At 43.1% G+C, this 13,981-nt stretch overlaps 2 non-coding genes across 2 annotated transcripts; both read left to right on the top strand.

The window, feature by feature from the left end:
- The first annotated feature begins 4,366 nt into the window (after positions 1-4,366).
- trnad-guc (transfer RNA aspartic acid (anticodon GUC)) lies at positions 4,367-4,438 on the top strand. The gene has a single exon. It is a non-coding gene; the product is annotated as a tRNA-Asp (tRNA).
- A 1,397-nt stretch (positions 4,439-5,835) lies between these two features.
- Positions 5,836-5,907, top strand: trnad-guc (transfer RNA aspartic acid (anticodon GUC)). The gene has a single exon. It is a non-coding gene; the product is annotated as a tRNA-Asp (tRNA).
- The last annotated feature ends 8,074 nt before the right edge of the window (positions 5,908-13,981 follow it).

Below are 13,981 nucleotides of genomic sequence, written 5' to 3'. Positions count from 1 at the left end.
ATCAAGCCGACTCCTCATGGCACCTTCGGCGGAGGCGAGGCGTCTGAAAATGTGGAGTCTGGAAGGGCCAAACCTAAGGAGGAGGTGCTGTCAGAGGCCAGTACTTTTGTCAGCACAAACGGTGGAGACCCCAGTGACCAGTTTTTAGTACTGGCTCACTGCAAACTTCATTTTGGGAAGTACCAGGGCCAGAGATTTAGATGGCTCCTGGAAAACTCTCTGGGGTATGCCGTGTATTTGGTGCTCAGCATTTCCAATGAGACGGCGCAGACAACACCCCTGTCAGAAAATAAACAACTGTTCCTACAGTACTCTTCTCAAATTAGAGAGATGGCAGAAGAAGTGGAGAAGTATCAGAGGAAGCAGGAAATGCAGGCAGAAGCCCGGGCAACTGGAGACCAGGGCTGCTTGATGGTGGAGTTTGGTGACTTCCAGGGCCGGTCCATGAAAGATGTTTATGAGGACCAGAGCAAGGAGGCTCAAGCACTCATCAGGTACCTCGTTAAGGCAGATGCCAGGCCCAAAACCAACATGGCCATTTTCAAGACATATGTCCTGAAAAGACGGGCTTCTGCTGTGAGCCTGCACCTCACGCTGCAACCTCCAGTGCTTCTGCAACCACTGCACCTCCACCTGCAGCTATCCAAACTGGTGTACAGAAGACCGCAACTGTGAAAGCGCTGTTGGCACGTGGCAAAAATTTGTCGCCTTCACAGCTGGCGAAAAAACTCACGTCACCAGTTAAACCCTGTGAGTAGGAGTGTGAATATAGAATTTTACCTACAGCATTTCTACATATATTAATTTATCATTATGGCAAACTTGTCAACTTGCCGTTTCCAGATCCATTATTGCAGTCCACTTTACCTCCTCCAGCAGCAGAACCCCCAGCCAAACATTTGCCCCCCATGCAGCTTTTCGCTACTGGTAAGTAAGCACCATCTTACATATGTTTGTCTCTGTGTACTGTTCACAATGATAGTTTTAACATTTGTGCTCCAGGCAAGTCCGTTCCCACTGCTGAAGATGACGATGAGGAGCTGGTATTTGCTGCATCACAATGTGAAGCACAGCTAAATACAGGTGTGGCATATGACACAAATGCACATATTACAAGAATGTTTTGTGAAAACACACTGAGAAGCGTTATTTCTTCGGGGAAAATAATCAACATTTTAAAATATGTTTTGTTTACAATACAGAATTATATCATATCATGCCTCAAGCGGGATGCTTTCTTTGAGTGCACTTCTTCAAAACCGTAAGGATGTTCCAAGGTGTCAGTGTATTTATTTGCGTTTCCGAACTTACCCGTTGTTAGATAATCACCAGATAACTTTTTCACACCGCTTGCTCTTCTCACACACTCTTCAGCTCTCCCTGAGCAGACAGGATGGTGGAGATTCATTGTTCTAATGATTAGAGGAACAGTTTTTCCTTACTCTATCTGTGTGTATGCTTCATGTCCGTGGGCTTCGTTGCTTTACACTTAATTCATCACACCACATTTTCCTTCCTCCATTCCATCTGATCCTCATTCTCCTTAAATTAATATAGTGTATGCTGTGTTCTTTGCTTCCTTAACACTAGTACCACTTTCTTCACTCTCGTTCCTAAATATAACATAATATTTATGAATACTTGTCCAAAAATTGTGCTTTGCAGGCTGTTTGTGCGCTGCATTTATGGCATATTACTATCAAATGCAACAGTCATCCTTATTGATTTTTTTTTTACTATTTACTCAGAGGACTGTGCTGGTCCATCTCCATCAGTGGAAACTGCCAAGGCACCAGCTCCTTCACATCACCAGCCACCAGCTGAGCTTCCAAGTCACTGGAAAGATCAACTTCCACCTTTCCAGCATGAGTGGATCCGGAACACACTATTTAAGGCCAACCCACGAACCGGCAAGTCAGAACTAGTGTCCCAGCTGAAACTTTGGTGGTATCCTCCTCAGCCCCCTTTAATAAACACTCAGCCCCCTGCCTCACCTGACCTCTTCTTCTGTCGGCCCCTTTTCTTATGGATGCCGCTGAAGATGTGGTTATTTCCTCTTGTCTGTGTTCGCCCAGACTGTGGTAAGCACAGACTAACAGCGGCAGGAATTTACCGTACCGTGCGTAAGGTCTTGGACATCGACGGGTGGTATGACCTTGCCACTGAGTATCTGGAGTGCAAACGCTGCAAAAAGAAATATCCTGCCTGGTCTGAGGACATCCTAGGACAGCTGGATATGGGCCACCGCAGTCAGTTTCCAGCTTTGCTGACATACAGGTAATTCATAATGACAATCATTCATTATTAGGTGCTTTTATATGGGTTATTTTTTACCAACTAAAGCATTTGCATGATTATACTGTTGTTTCCTTAGATACTCATGTGACAACCGGGTGCTGAGGATGATGAGGGAGAGGACACTGGGCAACAGTGTGACTCAGCTTTACAGGAAGCTGATGGAACAGCACAGTGAGGCATGGACACAGCGTGTCTTGCAGTACATGACTGCCTGCGAACAATTCACAAGGTCCTCCCTTGTGCAGCCTCCTGTGTTTGCTGATCCTCCACTTTTACCTTCCCTGCCTAAACCTAAGTGGCTGTTAGCCGTGTATGCCAGGGATGTTCTGGGGCGACTGCACGAGGTCAAGGCCAAATTAACATCTGTCTTTGGCTGTGTTCTCAAGATGGATTTGACAAAAAAGGTATCAAAGCCCTGTTTATATCCAGAAATTTGCCAGATATGGATATGTGTGTGATGTGCGTACATAAAGAGCACATCTTTTATTTTTCCCAATAGGTTACAAAGAAACTTGCCGGTGCTGCTTCAGGAACAGCTGCCTGGTGCACAAATGTCGGAAATGAACACGGCCAGGTCCTTGTCTCTGTGCTGACAGCTGCCGAGGGACATGGACTGGACTCCATGGCAGCTGGTCTGATGAAACGCTACCGAGAGGCAGGAGAGGCAGCCCCAAAAGTGATGTACGTGGACAGGGACTGCTGCAGTCAGTATGGCCAATCGCGGGTGAAGATCATGTTTTCGGAGTGGGATGAGCTTGTAGTGCGCCTCGACATCTTGCACTTCATGCTGCGATTTGCTGCAGGTGTCACGACAGAGGCTCATCCACTCTATGGGATCTTCATGGCACGTCTGTCCACGTGCATCTTTCAGTGGGATCCAGAGGATGTGGCTGCTCTTCGCTCTGCAAAAGAGAGTGACCTGGCGGCAAAGAAGACTGGCCACATCTCAGAAAAGGCGGTCAGTGCTCGCATTACCCGGAGGGAGTTGGCACTGCACTGCCGGAGGAGGACCAGGGGGGTGGAGGAGACCGCCAGATTGATTGGGTCACTGATTGATCAGTTTGACAGTGCGGATGGGAAGGACACCCTGGGAGTTCCTCTGCTGGACCACGAACGGATCCAGCAGATATGGAAGGAACAGCGCAAGCACGTCCAGTGTATACAAGACCCAGAGGACTTTCCGCTGTACATGAAGACAGGGACACTGAAGAAAGGCAGCGTGGAGCTGTGCTGCTACAGGTGTGCTCGTGGCTCTACCTCCTTGGAGTCGTTCCACCTCCACCTGAACCGTTTTATTCCAGGTATTACATGCATATGGATTATTATTTTTCTGTAGAAAATATAAGCACTGTAACTGCTTCCATCACTTTAAAGTAATGCCACATTAATAAATGTCACACTCTACATTACAATTACTTTTTAATGTCATTAGCATTGACAAAGCTGTCTTGACTAACAAGTCACTAGTAATACAGGAATAAGTGACAATCATTTTTTATTTAGTTACACAACTCTATTAAATGTAGTATACAAGTTACTTCAGAGCACCTTATGTGTAGTACATATATTGTACATATGTGACATATAAAACCCTTTTTTATATATTTTTTAATATTATTTAACTTTTAGGAACGAGTTTTGGTTCCTTGCCTCTGTCGCCTCTGGCAGGCATAGCTGGGGACACTTCATGTACAGCGATATCGTTGACTTGATTGCAAATTATTGCACAGATACTATTTAAACTGAACTTAGCTGAATGATGACATCACCGATTTCAATGACGAAATGCCTTTAACTGTCATTTTGCTTTATTGACGCATTGTGTTCCTAACTAATGTTGTTCAGTTGCATTGACACAATCCTTTTTGTTTAAAGCGCAATTAAAAAAAGTCCAAACAATGACCCCTGCAACGGGTAGTGTTCCAAATGTTATGCGACTTTAGCTAATGATGGGTCCATCCGGAATTTGACGGTGCTAGGGCTGTGTCAGCGTCAGAAAAAGCCATGCATTGTTCAGTTATGCCGGTCCAGTAGCGTCGGTTGGGGGAGAAACAGCAACATGCGCAGCTCCTCGTTAGTATAGTGGACAGTATCTCCGCCTGTCACGCGGAAGACCGGGGTTCGATTCCCCGACGGGGAGAGCTAGTTCTTTTCGACTTCCGAACGATCCATCCAAAAGTTTTGGGAGGAGCCACAGGTCACAGAAGGAGTTCTGCTTCGACATCAGCCCGAGCCAAAGGACATGCGTTGGCCGGGAATCGAAACCGGGTCAACTGCTTGGAAGGCAGCTATGCTCACCACTATACCACCAACGCAGTCAGCAGTCAGCCACTTGCGCCGTCGTTAAGAAGGCTCGAAGTGCACGAGTCTCCGATAGGGCTAGAGGAGCTGATGAGATCTTTGTTTGGACCCGTCACTAAAGAGAGCCTTCCAGAGTTTGCATCCCGTCACGTACAAGAAAGTGCTGCCTTCCCATGCCAGCTAAATAAACACTAAGTGCTGACAGCGCAAACGCAGAGAGTGCAAATACAGACAATGACCAGTGGCACGCCCTCCTGCAGCGTGTTGGCGGACGGCCAAATTGATTCTGCTATTGCATTTTGATGTAGCTCTGTCCTCGGTCCACCAATAACCACAAGCCCAATCAAGGCAATCTCTTTCTCATGCCTCCATCTGAAAAGTTGGAGAAAATCTTATATGAATAAAAGATTCTTTTAAAGAAATCCCTTATTCCGAGGTCACCGTAGCCACCAGATCCATTCTGTATCCAGATCAGTGGGCCGCTTCAGTCACCCGGATCCAGTCAGTATCCAGACAAGATGGTGGATCAACACCTAGAAAGGACCTCTATGGCCCTGAAACACAGCGGAGACCGGGACAACTAGATGAGCCCCAGATACAGATCCCCTGTAAAGACCTTGTCTTAGACGACGACCAGGACAAGACCACAGGAAACAGATGATTCTTCTGCACAGTCTGACTTTTCTGCAGCCTGGAGCTGATTTGCTGGTTTCTTCTGACCAGAGGAGAAGTGTCTCCCCGACTGAGCCTGGTTTCTCACCGGGTTTTTTCTCCATTTTTTCACCGATCGAGTTTTGGTTCCTTGCCTCTGTCGCCTCTGGCAGGCATAGCTGGGGACACTTCATGTACAGCGATATCGTTGACTTGATTGCAAATTATTGCACAGATACTATTTAAACTGAACTTAGCTGAATGATGACATCACCGATTTTAATGACGAAATGCCTTTAACTGTCATTTTGCTTTATTGAATTACTGTGTTCCTAATTAATGTTGTTCAGTTGCATTGACACAATCCTTTTTGTTTAAAGCGCAATTTAAAAAAAAAAAAAAACGAGTCCAAACAACGACCCCTGCAACGGGTAGTGTTCCAAATGTAATGCCACTTTAGCTAATGATGGGTCTATCCGGAATTTGACGGTGCTAGGGCTGTGTCAGCGTCAGAAAAAGCCATGCATTGTTCAGTTATGTCGGTGCAGTAGCGTCGGTTGGGGGAGAAACAGCAACATGCGCAGCTCCTCGTTAGTATAGTGGACAGTATCTCCGCCTGTCACGCGGAAGACCGGGGTTCGATTCCCCGACGGGGAGAGCTAGCTCTTTTCGGCTTCTGAATGATCCATCCAAAAGTTTTGGGAGGAGCCACAGGTCACAGAAGGAGTTCTGCTTCGACATCAGCCCGAGCCAAAAGACATGCGTTGGCCGGGAATCGAACCAAGGTCAACTGCTTGGAAGGCAGCTATGCTCACCACTATACCACCAACGCAGTCAGCAATCAGCCACTTGCGCCGTCGTTAAGAAGGCTCGAAGTGCACGAGTCGCCGATAGGGCTAGAGGAGCTGATGAGATCTTTGTTTGGACCCGTCACTAAAGAGAGCCTTCCAGAGTTTGCATCCCGTCACGTACAAGAAAGTGCTGCCATCCCATGCCAGCTAAATAAACACTAAGTGCTGACAGCGCAAACGCAGAGAGTGCAAATACAGACGATGACCAGTGGCACGCCCTCCTGCAGCGTGTTGGCGGACGGCCAAATTGATTCTGCTATTGCATTTTGATGTAGCTCTGTCCTCGGTCCACCAATAACCACAGGCCCAATCAAGGCAATCTCTTTCTCATGCCTCCATCTAAAAAGTTGGAGAAAATCTTATATGAATAAAAGAGTCTTTTAAAGAAATCCCTTATTCCGAGGTCACCGTAGCCACCAGATCCATTCTGTATCCAGATCAGTGGGCCGCTTCAGTCACCCGGATCTAGTCAGTATCCAGACAAGATGGTGGATCAACACCTAGAAAGGACCTCTATGGCCCTAAAACACAGCGGAGACCGGGACAACTAGATGAGCCCCAGATACAGATCCCCTGTAAAGACCTTGTCTTAGACAACCACCAGGACAAGACCACAGGAAACAGATGATTCTTCTGCACAGTCTGACTTTTCTGCAGCCTGGAGCTGATTTGCTGGTTTCTTCTGACCAGAGGAGAACTGTCTCCCCGACTGAGCCTGGTTTCTCACCAGGTTTTTTCTCCATTTTTTCACCGATCGAGTTTTGGTTCCTTGCCTCTGTCGCCTCTGGCAGGCATAGCTGGGGACACTTCATGTACAGCGATATCGTTGACTTGATTGCAAATTATTGCACAGATACTATTTAAACTGAACTTAGCTGAATGATGACATCATCGATTTCAATGACGAAATGCCTTTAACTGTCATTTTGCTTTATTGACGCACTGTGTTCCTAATTAATGTTGTTCAGTTGCATTGACACAATCCTTTTTGTTTAAAGCGCAATTTAAAAAAAAAAAAAAAAAAAAGAGGAGTCCAAACAATGACCCACTTTAGCTAATGATGGGTCCATCCGGAATTTGACGGTGCTAGGGCTGTGTCAGCGTCAGAAAAAGCCATGCATTGTTCAGTTATGTCAGTGCAGTAGCGTCGGTTGGGGGAGAAACAGCAACATGCGCAGCTCCTCGTTAGTATAGTGGACAGTATCTCCGCCTGTCACGCGGAGGCCAGTCGCGGATAGGTGTAGAGCGCTGACTAGCCAATAGGAACGAAGGCAATTCCAGGGAGGCGGGCCGAAAAAAATACACAGAATTAGAGGTTCAAATCCCGTCTCGGCCACAAATACCATTAAATTAGTTTGTATTCGTTTTTTCATCTAGATACACTGTTGGTACGATTAACATATAATAAACGAACTTTGTGAACAAAGATAAAATAAATATTGTAATAATTGTTGTTTTGTAGGATGTAAAAAATGTGCAACGATCTTAAGAAACAAATTTATTTTTAATATAGAAAATTGTGAATTATTAAAAATAATATTTTGATAATGTTTCAGGCCTTTATTTTTAAAGAGACATCTATTTATATTTGTATAACTGTGTACAGAAAACCCATAAATATGTAATATAACTAACACTCACAAAAAAGTAAGTTTTCCATTTTATTTATAGTAAAGTAATTACTTATATACTTATTATAAAAATGATAAGAAAAACTAACCAAAATATATAATGATTAAATAAATATATCTTAATAAATCTTAATAAATATTTACATTATAATAGGGAATAGTTATTTTTAATATAGAACAATTAGAACAATTAAAAAAGAACATTTGGTAATGTTTCAGGCCTTTATTTTTAAAGAGAAATTCATTTTATATTTGTATAACTATGTACAGAAAACCCATATATATATATATGAAATATAACCAATAACAGCAAAAAAGTAAGTTTCTAATTTTTATCTATAGGTCAGTAATACATATATTATATAAAACTGAAAAATTTAATTATTAAAGTACAGTACTTACCAAAATATTTAATAGTTAAATAAATAAACATTAAATAATTATATATTAAACAACAACAATAATAAAAAGAGAGAACACAGGAAAAACAATTAAATTGTGTTTTAAATTAAATAATTATGAACAATTATGTATATTTAATAGTAACAGTGATTAACATTTAGTGTTTTCAAATCTGAGCAAGATAATAACAACGCAAGTCTATAAAATTTACTTATAAAAAAAACACTAACAATGCAAATAAGGCCAATGTTTCAGGTATTTTAAAGATCACAAATGGGAATAAATAATTTAAAATTACAGATTAAACAACAGTAATAATAATAAAATCTACAGTTGTGGATAACACGGGGGAGAAAATACAAGAAACACATATTTTAAATTAAAAAAGAGTTTAATAGCAACAGTTATTAACATATAGTGTTTATGAGGCAAGATAAAATAATGCAAGTCAATAAAATAAAAATAAAAACACTAAAATACAAGGCAATACAATAAAATATATTACTTTTGGTATTTTAATGAACAGAAATAGAAAACAGAAATAAATTAAATAATTTACAATTATAGATTAAATAACAACAACAACAATAATGATAATATAATCTAAAGTTGTGGATAACGGGGGGGGGGGGGGGGGAACAAGAAATGAAATAATTATGTAGACAGTTTAGTTATAACAGTTATTAACAATGCAAGTCAACAATATAAAAACCCCACTAAAATACAATGCAATAGAATAAAATAATCATTTCGGTATTTTATTGAACAAAAGGAAATAAATGAAATAATTAAAAAAACAAACAAATTTTAATAAAAAATTTTTACAAGTGCAACAAAATATATATACATATATACACAACCTTGTGCAAGGAATGTCTTTGTCAAATGACATGCCCAGATCTCAAATACTGTTTTGTAGCACAGTGAAGTCATTTTTTCTTTTCCTTTATCCACCTCTGCTTCTCAGTCTCATAGAATGGAGACTGCTGAAAGTCTCTCCATGACATTTCTGCACTCATTCCCTGAGCCTGGTAAAGAGAAAACACTTTAGCAGGACAGTAAATGTATTTGCCTGCCACTCCAGGTAAACCAGTGTGAATATGAGGACTGTTGGGTCCTTGTTTCAGTGGCAGGTGGCAGAATCTGCACAGACGACCAGTAGGATGCTCTACTGCTGACTTCCGCTTGCTTCTCTCATCAGTGACCCTCTTCCTAGCTGCCCCTCTCTGCTTAGAGGCCTCCAGTTCCCGCTGAAAAAAAGGAGTCTCTGCAAAGTCTTCAAAAGGCATTCTGGGGTTGGTCAGGCCCTCTGCTGAATATGTGTCAAATACTTTCTTGGAGCAGTAGAAGTATTTAACATCACTACCTTGATAGAAGAAATGTATTGAGGAGCCATCACCCATGTATCGAGACTTAGGCTGGCCACAGGCTAAACAGGATCTGGTTTGCTTTTTTTGCAGCGCCTGCAATTGTTGTTGCTGCTGAACTGCCTGCTGCTTCTCTATGATGTCCTTCACCATCTTCTCGAACGCTGTCTGGTCCAGAGGGACAGCCTCAGGAACAGCCTTTGCAGGTGGATTGACTGGGGCAGGTGGCAGTACTGTCACTGGGACTCTGATTGTTTCACTGCCTGAGTGAAGACGCTTCCATAACTGCTGTGTCTCCAAGAGCTTTTCTGGGCTGGTGTTGAGAGAAGCATTAGTGTTCTTTTTTTTAGCAAGGTGTTTTATGTACCTGCTTATGTGCTGCTTTGTGGTGGAATGCAGAAGGCTGTTGGGGTCAGTACAGGCACTCTGTACCATAGCAGCATATTCAGCATCCACCTTTGTAAGGAGATCCTTGCTCCCATGATGCTTGGCCAGCAAACCATCAATTGCATTTCTCATTGGATCCGTCCATCTGTTATGGTCCAACACAAAAACTCGGCCACCGGTCTTAATAGGTCCAGTGCGAGCAGCACAGGGAGAAGCAGCTACAGGCAGTGGTGATGTGCTTGGGAGTTCTAAAAGAGATTCACAAAATTACTAACTTAAGTATTTGTTTTTTGTGTCCATAGATGAGGCAGACAGATTACACACATTGACGCCTGTATGTATTATATAGTTACCTCCAAATAAAAGACACTCCTCAGATGTTTGTTCCTTCACTGTCACAGCACTTGGTGTAGGAAACTGGTGAAAAATGACAGGCTGTGAGGTAGCCTCTGGTTCTGCAGCAAGAGGGGTCTCGGCAGAAGAGGTATCCTTTAAGCATTCCTAAAAAAATGAGTGCAATATGCAAGTGAGAATTATAAATGTATTATTTTTATTAAAAAAAACTGTTATCAATTTTTTTAAAGACTTACCTGAGATGGGAATGGAAACGGAACGCCAGATGAAGACTCCTCTTGCATCTCCACATCTCCTAGGTCTGTCTTCCTGCTTTTGTGCTTGTCAAAGTCAAGAGGCACAGGTCGACAACCTGGCTCCACGTATTGCAGGCCAAACCTCTCTCCTGTGTCCCTGCTGGAGATGTGCAAGGCTGGATATTTGGGTTGCCCTGTCACTCTTATAGATGCCCTGTTTAACTCCATCATCAAAACAGGGTCAAACACTCCAGGTAAGACAACCCCAGGCTGCTTCAGGTCCACCAGCCGCTGATAATTCCAGCGTGCCACACCAGTCATACCCTGTGCTTGGAACAACTCAGGAGAGACACGATTGCCTGTTACCCACTGAGTCTGGTGGAAATGAAACCCCTCCTGCTGTGAAGTGCCTCTCACAGGGATCCAAATCGGCACAGCAGCTCCATCACCCTTGACATGATTCAGCTGTAGGGTTCCACCATATCTGTAGAGGATTCCTTCCTCCACCTCAGGATCACTCAGGCAGCCTCTAAGGATGTGGATACGCTGAATCCACCATAATTTTAACATTGAGGGTTTGAAAAGGAAGATGTTGTTGGGATCCTTTGCCAGATAGAAATGGTGTAACACTTCTTCCACCCTTTGAACCAGCTCTCTGGGATGTGGCACTTTTGTCCTGCAGTGCTCTCTGATGTGCAGCTTGGTGGGATTAGCAGGCTCGATACCACAGAATCTGTATGCGTTCTTCAGTTTCTCCAGGTCACTCTGATCAACTACAGAGAAGGCAGAAGAGAGGAACTGGCAGAAGGAGCCATACAGAGGATGGTGCTCCGAAACACACTCCCTGGTGAACCGCCGCATACATTGAAACAAGTCCAGTTTAACAACCATGTCCTCGTTGAACTTCCTGCAAGCGGCATGTAAATTCTTGAGGTTTCCTGATGTAACCTCTGCCACAATAGCTTCTGTGGTCCTCCAGGCTTCCCACTGCTGGTGCTCATAAGGTCCTGGGTCCATCACTCTGAAAGCGGCACAGCAGTCCCTAAGTACATAAAGGAGAAAGAAAAATACATTTTAATGTATTCATAACCTTTGCTTACACCACTTGATGTAATGTTTGGTTAGATGTGATGATTTATACCTGTCCACCCACTGGTACTTGGCCTTGGGAATACCAGCAGCACTGTAGCGATTGGATAGCCCACAGTACATTGACGCCAATGACTGCTCACTTTCACTCTGCAGCATCACCCAGGACAGAATCATCCAGTTCTCGTTCATCACAGCATAGGATGACATTGTGCCAGATAAGAGGGTCACTTTTCTAGCAACTTTGCGTGTGTGATCTGACCTGAACACCTGTCCAAAAGTGCCTTGTAGGAGCTGAGTGAGAGCTGCTTCCTGCCGCTGATATTCATGAAGGAGGCACTCTATTAAATAGTGTGCAGAGACAGACACCCCATTCCACCCATCAGTGTCTCCGTAATCCCCAAACGGTGCAGGTGTGTCATCCTTCCTCAGTGCCCCAGTGATGGTTTTCTGACCATACATCCCTGCTTCAGCATCCCTGACATTCTGCACACTGAGAAGGTAAGCCAGATGTGCTCTTTCAAATTTAAGGTGAAGCACCTCAGACAGCTGGTTGGCCATGTCATTAGGGGATTTTCCAGAGCGCCTCAGTTCATCCATCACTGTTTTACAGATTGCCTTCTTATGGGTGAGGAAGGCTGGCAAGACGTTTCTGAATCGCTGTGGTAGAATGTCCAGCCACTGAGGTTTATCAGCAAACCAGTATCTTTTGCATGCCTTACAACACAGACGTGAAGCAAGGATGTAAAATTGCCCAGTAGTACCAAGGATCACTCTGGGTCTTCCCACACCAGAGGACACAACATTTGGATTTTGACATCTGTAAAGACAAGGCAGGATGTAATTGTTCCTAAGCCTTTCCATTATACTGTGCTCAGGTTTCCAAATGAAAAATGGATGGAGTTGGAAGTATTTGGGTGATGGAAGGCCAGTGTTTGTCTCTATAAGCTCAGGCTGAGGTGGATAGCGCCACAAGGAGACCATATTCATGAGGTGTCTTACTGGGTGTGATCCTGGCCAGAGCCCCATGGATTCCATCTCTGTCTTCATCCAAATTCTTTGATGAAGAGAGCAGTTCCAGCGGCTGATATCTTGCAAGTAGCTAGGAACAGGTGCTTCTTTCTGTACAGAAGGCATTGATGCAGGAGCTGTAGGTGCTGATTGTGCAGCAGGAGGTGGTACAGGCCCATCAGTCTGTGAAGAAGGCATACTGGGACTGGGAGAACTAGAGACTGCATGTGATGTCGACAGAACTGGATGGAACACAAAAAAAAAAAAAAAAATATATATATATATATATATATATATATGTGTGTGTGTGTGTATTAACAATGATTGCACATGATGTGTATTTAACTGTCTTTACCTTTTTTGTAGCTGAGAACAGGGGCTTCAGTCAGTGCAGATGGCATTGGTGCCGGTGTTGATTGTGTTGCTGCAGGTGGTACAGAGCCTTCACCCCGTGAAGAAGGCCTACACACAGGAACTGATGTTGATGGAGGCTGTGGCAGACCTGCATGGAACAGCACAAGGAGGAAATAAAAAATATATTAAAACACTGAATGTACAAGATGTGTATTTAATTGTCTTGACTACATTAAATGACTCATTTAATGTAATGCATGAATCATTGTTTATTCTATCATTCTATTTATTCTAGGAATGCAAATTCTAATAATGTTCAAAAGTCTGTAAGTAAACATTCCACTTATAACAACAAATGACACTTTAAATACAATGCATACAATTCATGAAGTGCACTCACCCTCACCACTGGTATGTTCAACCCTTAATTATAGTTAGAACAAAAAAAAACATGTTTTTTAGAACAGGCAAGAACACTGCCAAAGCAACAAATAAGATAATTAAATTCAGAAATAGAGGATAAGTCTGTATGTAACAGAATAAGCCTCTGAATCTGATTTGGAAAGTAACCTGCTGTAGACAAGTGTGTGGATTCCGTGGCTGCAGATGATCCTGAAAATTAAGCATAATTTGAACATTTTTGCTACAGTATGTGCAATTGCATGTGTCAAAAACATGCTGAACTTGAAATGACTCTGTATAACACACATGACGTGACTCTTGATTCACTTACTCAGCTTTGTGAGATACTTTGTTGGAGACAGACTCAGCATTATCCTCTCCAGTTCTTCATCCTCCTCCATCACTATAAAACAAAATCAATGGATCAGTAGGCTTTAAGTAACAATATAAGCAAATTTGCATGAATTTTATTAACTTACCAGGCTGATCAGAAGCAGTACTGGAAGGAACAAGTGGTCTTGCAGTGGAAGCTGATGGTGAGGGCAACGGAGGAGTGTTTATTGTCAGCTGTTGTTGCTGCTGTTTTAAAAGATACTGCTGCAAGTTGTACATTTTGCTGCCTGGAACACACTTCTGCTTCATTATAA

The sequence above is a fragment of the Carassius carassius genome, chromosome 8 (assembly GCF_963082965.1).
Source record: "Carassius carassius chromosome 8, fCarCar2.1, whole genome shotgun sequence".
Lineage (NCBI taxonomy): Eukaryota > Metazoa > Chordata > Actinopteri > Cypriniformes > Cyprinidae > Carassius > Carassius carassius.
This window is presented reverse-complemented; position numbering and strand designations above follow the sequence as displayed.